Here is a 7,062-nt window from a genome sequence, read left to right as displayed (position 1 = left end):
TTGGAGGGGTCCACATGTATACCTTCTTCGCTAACCACATGGCCCAAAAATTCGACTCGTCGAATCCAAAATTCGCACTTCGAGAACTTCGCGTAGAGCTTCTCCGCTCGTAGTGTTTCTAGGATTTTACGGAGATGTTGACTATGTTCCTCCTTACTTCGAGAGTAGATGAGTATGTCATCAATGAAGACGATGACGAACTGATCCAAGTAAGGACGGCACACCCTATTCATCAGATCCATGAATACTGGGGCGCGTTAGTTAATCCGAATGGCATCACTACAAACTCGTAGTGCCCACAACGAGTTCGGAAGGCTGTCTTGGGAACATCCTCCTCTAACACTCATAGTTGGTGATATCCGGATCGCAGATCAATCTTTGAGAAGTAGTTGGCTCCTTGAAGTTGATCAAACAAATCGTCAATGCGGGGCAAGGGGTAACGATTTTTAATGGTAAGTTTGTTGAGTTCTCTATAGTCGATGCACATGCGAAACGATCCATCTTTCTTCTTGACGAACAAGACCGGTGCTCCCCATGGTGAGAAACTTGGTCGAATGAATCCCTTCTTGAGAAGTTCGTTAATTTGACTGGAAAGTTCCTGCATCTTGGCCGGTGCTAAACGATAAGGAGATTTGGCTACTGGTGTAGCTCCTGGCGCTAAGTCGATTCTGAAATCGACTTGGCGTTGTGGTGGCAAACCGGGAAGTTCTTCTGGGAATATGTCGGGAAAGTCGCGTACTTCTGGAATTTTCTGGATGTCCTTCAGTTCTTGACTGGTATCGACGACGTGTGCTAGGAATGCATGATATTCCTTTCGCAAGCACTTCTGGGCTTGAATGCACGAAATGATACGAAGGCTCGTACTAGGTTTGTCGCCATAGATAGTTAAGGTTTCGTTGTTAGGAAGGTTAAGACGAACTGCTTTTTCAAAGCACAGGATATCGGCGCGAAGAAGACTCAACCAATCCATACCGATGATAACGTCGAAACATTTAATTGTGACTGGCATGAGATCTATCTTGAAAGTATGGCCATCTAAAGTTAAGGTACAACCTACGTATACGCAGTTTGTACTCTCTGTTTTCCCGTTAGCCATTTCTACCGTGAATGAATTTTCTAATGCGCATGGTTTTTGTTTAAGTAGGTGTGCAAATTTGTGACTTACAAAACTTTTCTCGGCTCCACTATCGAAAAGTATGCAAGCATATGAGTTATCGAGGAGGAACGTACCAGTAACTATCGTAGGATCAGCTACTGCTTCCTCGTGGCCTAGATCCATAACTCTTCCCACTCCTCCAGTCGTCCCCGCTTTAGGGCAGTTCCTCTTGTAATGGCCCACCTCGCCACATCCGTAGCAAGCTTGGCCTATACCGGCGTTAGGAACTTGAGCAGCTTGAGCGGTTGGAATTTTGCAGAAGCGGACGGTATGTCCCTTCTTGTTGCAGTTAGAGCAATGCATCTCTCTGCAAGGTCCGAGGTGATGGAAGTTGCACTTGGTGCACTTCGGGAGGGTTCCAGCATATGTCCTTGTTGGTAAGAGGTTGGTAGGGGCAATAGGAGTAACTGTGGCAGCATTGATCGCCACAATTTGTTGCTTATTGGAGGATCCTTGCGGAGCTCCTCTTTTCCTCTTATTCCACCCCTTTTTGTGGTAGTCGGGGTTGGACTTTTGTGGTACAGGTGTAGGGATTGACGTGATCTGGGGTTTCCTGTGATCGATGAGGGATTGTGCTAGTTCCTTGGCGCTATCGAAGGTAATAGGCCTGGAAGCGATCACACTTGACTGGATCTGGGGCGAAAGTCCCCAGATATATCTTTCTATCTTTTTGCTCTGGGAAGCAACCATGTCGGGGCATAAGTTTGCCAGATCACAGAACCTATTCGTGTAGGTTCCTATGTCGGATCCAACCATTTGCAGGTTCCAGAGTTCCTGCTTGAGTTTTTGTACTTCTCCCCGAGGGCAATACTCCCTCATCAGCATGTCCTTAAAGTGTTCCTAGTTGATGGAATACGCCACCACCAGGGTTAGGGATTTAACATGGCCGTTCCACCATGTTAGTGCCCTATCGGCGAAGGTACAAGCTACAAACTTGACCTTGTTGTTTTCCTGGCACGCGCAGATTTCAAAGACAGATTCCATCTTTTCGATCCACTGCCTTAACACCATAACCCCACCAGTACCATTGAAGCTGCGGGGTTTGGCGTTCGTGAAGTCTTTGTAGGTGCATTCCCGAGGGTGTCCATGGCTTTCGCCGTGGTTTGAGGGTGGTGCACCTGTTCCCGATCCACTAGGGACAAGAGTGTTGATTGCTGACACAGCATCTGCAACTGCTGCTGTGAAAGCTGCCTGGAACATGTTGGCATCAAAGGGGTTAGGTGGTAGAGGAGGTTGAGTTTGTGGTTGTGGTGGTGGAGGAGGCGGTGGTATCGGTGTTTCGTTGATTGGATTACGCCTTGTAGTTCTGCGTGGAGGCATCTTTAACTATACGTTTAAAAGATGACCACATGGATAAGAATAAATGATAAATGAATGTGTCTCGTGGACTAAATCCCCATAGTCCAACAACAGAATGAATAGAATAACTAACTGAAAGTGACAACATTTGGATACTAATTTCCATATGATTAGATATCTGTCAAGAATACTGGGATTACAGATGTAACAAGTTCGGGAAAAATGGCCTAAAAGTAGGCCTCACATCAACCAAGATGGAAAATTTTGACAGAATTAAGACTAGACCATGACCTAACAGGTCTAAGATTTATACAAGTAGGAAATCAGACCAAAGTTTTACATAAACTAGGTTATATCCAAAAGATGAGATGATGCTATTCTATCGGCGACGGGAACTGCTAGCATGAGTCCTCGATCCCGACAGTAGACGTTCAATGTCCCTTATACGCCTGTCCGACCTTGCTTGTTGAGCTCGAAGTTCTCTAACTTCTGCTCGGGTTTCAGCAAGTTCCCTTTGCAGATTTGCATTGCGGACCAGAGTCCTTTCATGAGCAGACTCTAGTTGGCGAATGTGGACAGTGTTAACACCAGAGTTGGCGTCAACTTCCAAAACTTGATTTATAGTCTCTTGAGTCATGATCGTGTTCCGAGAAATCCTACGCACCATGATTGGTAGTACTCTATCAGCAGAACCTCCTTCAGTGAGGTTGTAGAAACTTCGGTCTCCATTGTAGGGAATGGGTTGACCTTGTTCCTGACTCCATTCAGTCAAGTTAATGGCCCACAAGGGTGTGGGTCCTTGAAACACAGGGCGAGGATTTAGGTTTGGGTTTTGAGCAGCTGGGGGTAGGTTGTTGACTTCCGGCTCCGAGTCGGAACTATCGGAAAAGCCCTCAGCATGGTGATCATCCAAAGGAATTGGGTGATCATCATCTGGTTCTGCCTCTAGCCAACCAGCATTGCCGGGGTTTGGGAAGTACGGATCACCATGGTGAAATCCAGCCTTCTTAATCTACGCGAGAAAAGGGATATAAGAAATAGCTTAAATAGACGAACTAACTAAGATAATTACAGTAAGATCAAATACCCATATGGTATTTCTTGATGGTTGTGTTGGTAAGTTTTTAGACTTGTTGCCACTTCACAACCATTCTTGGGCATATGCTATTCACTCTTCGGACTAGCATAGTTGATAAGGCTATGCTATTCCCAAGACTGACTATATATCCCCAGGCTCACTTGTGATGTTCAACAATCGTAATACTTTTGTTCTTGTCGTTGTGACACTGGTTTTAGTATGAATGCAGGCACGTATACTTTGTTAAATATTTTATTATTTAAAAGTATAGCTCTTAAACAGAGTGTTTTAATCCCATGTATTTATAGTTAGTATATCTTTTATGGGTTGATATACTTAATTCACTATAAACAAGGCTCTGATACCAATCTGTCACACCCCAAAACCACGGACGGCGGAAACGTTCAGGGGTGGAGGACGTCATGTACAGTATCACAACAGTGTAATATAATAAACAAGCAACAACATCATCCATTGCATTATAAGTAAAGTTTTATACATGTGTGTTCTTTCATTGTAATAAGACACCAAAAATGTACAATCAAAATAAAAGACGAGACTTGTCTGCTGCGTCTTCTCACAACTTGTCCTCCGTACCTGTCTACTGGCGACCTGAGAATACAAGTTATTTTGAAAGAGAGTATCAAGTTTAAAGTTGGTGAGTTCATAAGTATATAAGTTTCATTGCTTTGTTTGTCAAAACCTGCTATGAATGCCATGAAAAACCTTTACATGAAAATGTTGAGGTTAGTATGAAATCCCTAGAAAAACCCTTATTTTCTATAAGTATGAAGTGTAGTCTTCTACCAAGACCCAAATGTTTTATATAAATGAAGTGTAGTCTTCTACCAAGACTCGAATGTTTTGTATGTGTGAAATGCAGTCTTCTACCAAGACTCGAATGTTTTGTATGTATGAAGTGCAGTCTTCTACCAAGACTCGAATGTTTTGTATGTATGAAGTATTTTTCCTTTGTGTAGACTAGTACTAAAAGTGCTTAGTCTAACTCATCGTTTATGTGAAAGATATCACAAAATAAAGTAAACAGGAAAAATATGATATGGTAAGTATTGTCACTGGGTACTAAGACCAACACTACATCGCATGAAACGAAAGTTAGACCCTGAGGAACATCCGAAGAGTGTCCCCTCATCCCCTGTAGCAGCAGCAGGATGGAAGGAGGGTTAGTCCCTGCATCGATCTCTTGACGTAGATCGTCAACTTAATGATCCTCCGAAGATTCACATCTCGTCCACTGTTGCAACAGCGGGCGGAGGGATAGTTAGTCCTGTCACTGACCACAAATCAAGTGACTACCTTAGACATCCGTAGACGCCATCTCTCACTGGCGCTAATCAGTGAGATTCGGAATGGTAAGTCCCGCTGAAAACATCCCCTCGAACGGGAATAGGAAAGACAATTTATACAGTAAATACTAATAAATCATCCTCTTAGATCTAGTTCAAGTATCCAAGGTAAGTAAGTACAAATAATGTACTTATTAATAAGTGTCCCTATCTAGAATTCATGTAAGTGTGTTCATGTAACAGGTAAGTATATGTAAACATATTCATGTATCATAGAACCCTAAATACGTGTAATCATGTATCATGTAAGGCATTAGTATAGACTCATGAATGAACTGACTCTTGTTTGATATTCTCTGACTATCCCTATGATAGTTAACTAGAAAGTATATTGTTGTTCAAGTAGGTTTATGCATGGTATCTAGGAGCTTTGAACAATAATGTAAAGTGACTTAAAGTCATTATACAATTCAAAACTAATACTTCTATTGTCTAAGTATTTTAAGATAGAAAACCCTTTCACGTGACTTCCTTTGAAATATGTGAAATCTACTGAGTGAAAACATAGTTATAAAATACATGAAACTGATTTAATAACATGTTTGTTTCTACTTGTATCCCCCCCTCTATTAAAACATTTAAAATCCCTTTAAAACATTGATTACGGGGTATGAACTCACCTGTATTTGGTGATTAGAATGAACTGAGCGGTATCGGATGGCTAGATGTCAAGCGAGGACTTGTGCACACACTACGATCCTAATGAACATATAATCACACATATATGCTCTCAATTAGACACCAAAGACTAATTGATAATGTTTAAGACATCTTAGATATAGATAACACTTTATGTAAGTGTTTTAAGCCGTAAGAACTTCATCTAAGCTATTGTGGGACAGGGTACTTGAGTTTAGGGTTTCCAAAGGACCCCATATGAGAGTGTACTCTCTCTAAACCATCACACATGGAGTTTACGGTTGTAAACTATTGAGTTTACGGCCGTAAACTCCCAAACATGTGTGTTTGGTGTGTTTTGAAGTCCAATATGCTTTCTAGAATTATTCTAACCTTGTGACTATGTTCTTGGAAGGGTTTAAGGCCTAGAAGTACTCCAAATAGGAGTTCACGGCCTAAAGAACATTTCCCTTTGGAGTTTACGGCCGTAAACTCCCTTGGGGTGATTCCTTGGTTGATTTCAAGCCTCTTGTACTAGTGGGATGTGTTCTAGACTTTTAATCCTAGCATATGAAGGCATTAGGCACCACTTAGTGCCCTTTATAGGAGTTTACGGCCCAAGAACTATGCCTTGGCCGTAAACTCACTTGTTCATGTGATTTTGGTGTGGTTTGGTCCTTCCATTTAGTGGGTACAATTTCTTGTGAAGGGCTAGGACCTTAGGTGTTATGAAAACACCATTTGTGACCATTTACATGGAGTTTACGGCCTAGGAGAGTTCTGGGCCGTAAACTCACTTTCTTTTGTGTCATTTGAAGTGTTTAAGACTTTAAGCTACTTGGGGAATTAACCTAGATGCAAGCCTTAAAGTCCTTTAGTCCAAAAACCACCATTTAGGCCCTTGAAATGGAGTTTACGGCCTAAGAGAGTTCTGGCCGTAAACTCCCAATCTTGGGTGGTTTTGTGTGTGATTTCATGTCCCTAATGTGTTTACCTAATGTCCTAAGGCCTTATTCAAGCATCAATGTCGGTTTTGGCCTTGTTTCGGGAGTTTACCGCCCAAGAACACCTTGGGGAGTAAACTCCTAGATCTCATGATTTAGCCATCTAAATCATGTTATGAGCATCTAATATGTATTATAACACTACTAGAAAGAGTGACTCACGTTTTGGTATAAAAACCCGAAGATCCGTCAGAGAGAAAATGGCTTTTCTCTAGTCAGAAATGTGAATAATGAATTAATTTAGTTCAGAAAACTATTTATAGTCCTGAAATATTTTGGCAGAAAATATTTTTATTCCTGAAATGATCCCTAATAAATTAGAGTGTTGGAATAACAGTGTTGCACCAAACCCTAGGTGCACACTCTCTCCTGATATTTCCTGAAGTGTAAACCCTGAATTTCTCAAACTCACGCGAAAAGTCTGAAAATTAACTGTGACTGCTACAACTTCTATTGAAGTGATATAGTTTGTACAGAATGGAAATTTCGGGTTGTCACATTATGTGTGTTTTCTTGAACCATTTGGTGATTTTGTGTTGT

The sequence above is a fragment of the Lactuca saligna genome, chromosome 9 (genome assembly GCF_052625555.1).
Source record: "Lactuca saligna cultivar CGN05327 chromosome 9, ASM5262555v1, whole genome shotgun sequence".
Lineage (NCBI taxonomy): Eukaryota > Viridiplantae > Streptophyta > Magnoliopsida > Asterales > Asteraceae > Lactuca > Lactuca saligna.
The sequence above is the reverse complement of the archived record's forward strand: the minus strand, read 5'-3'. Positions refer to the sequence as shown.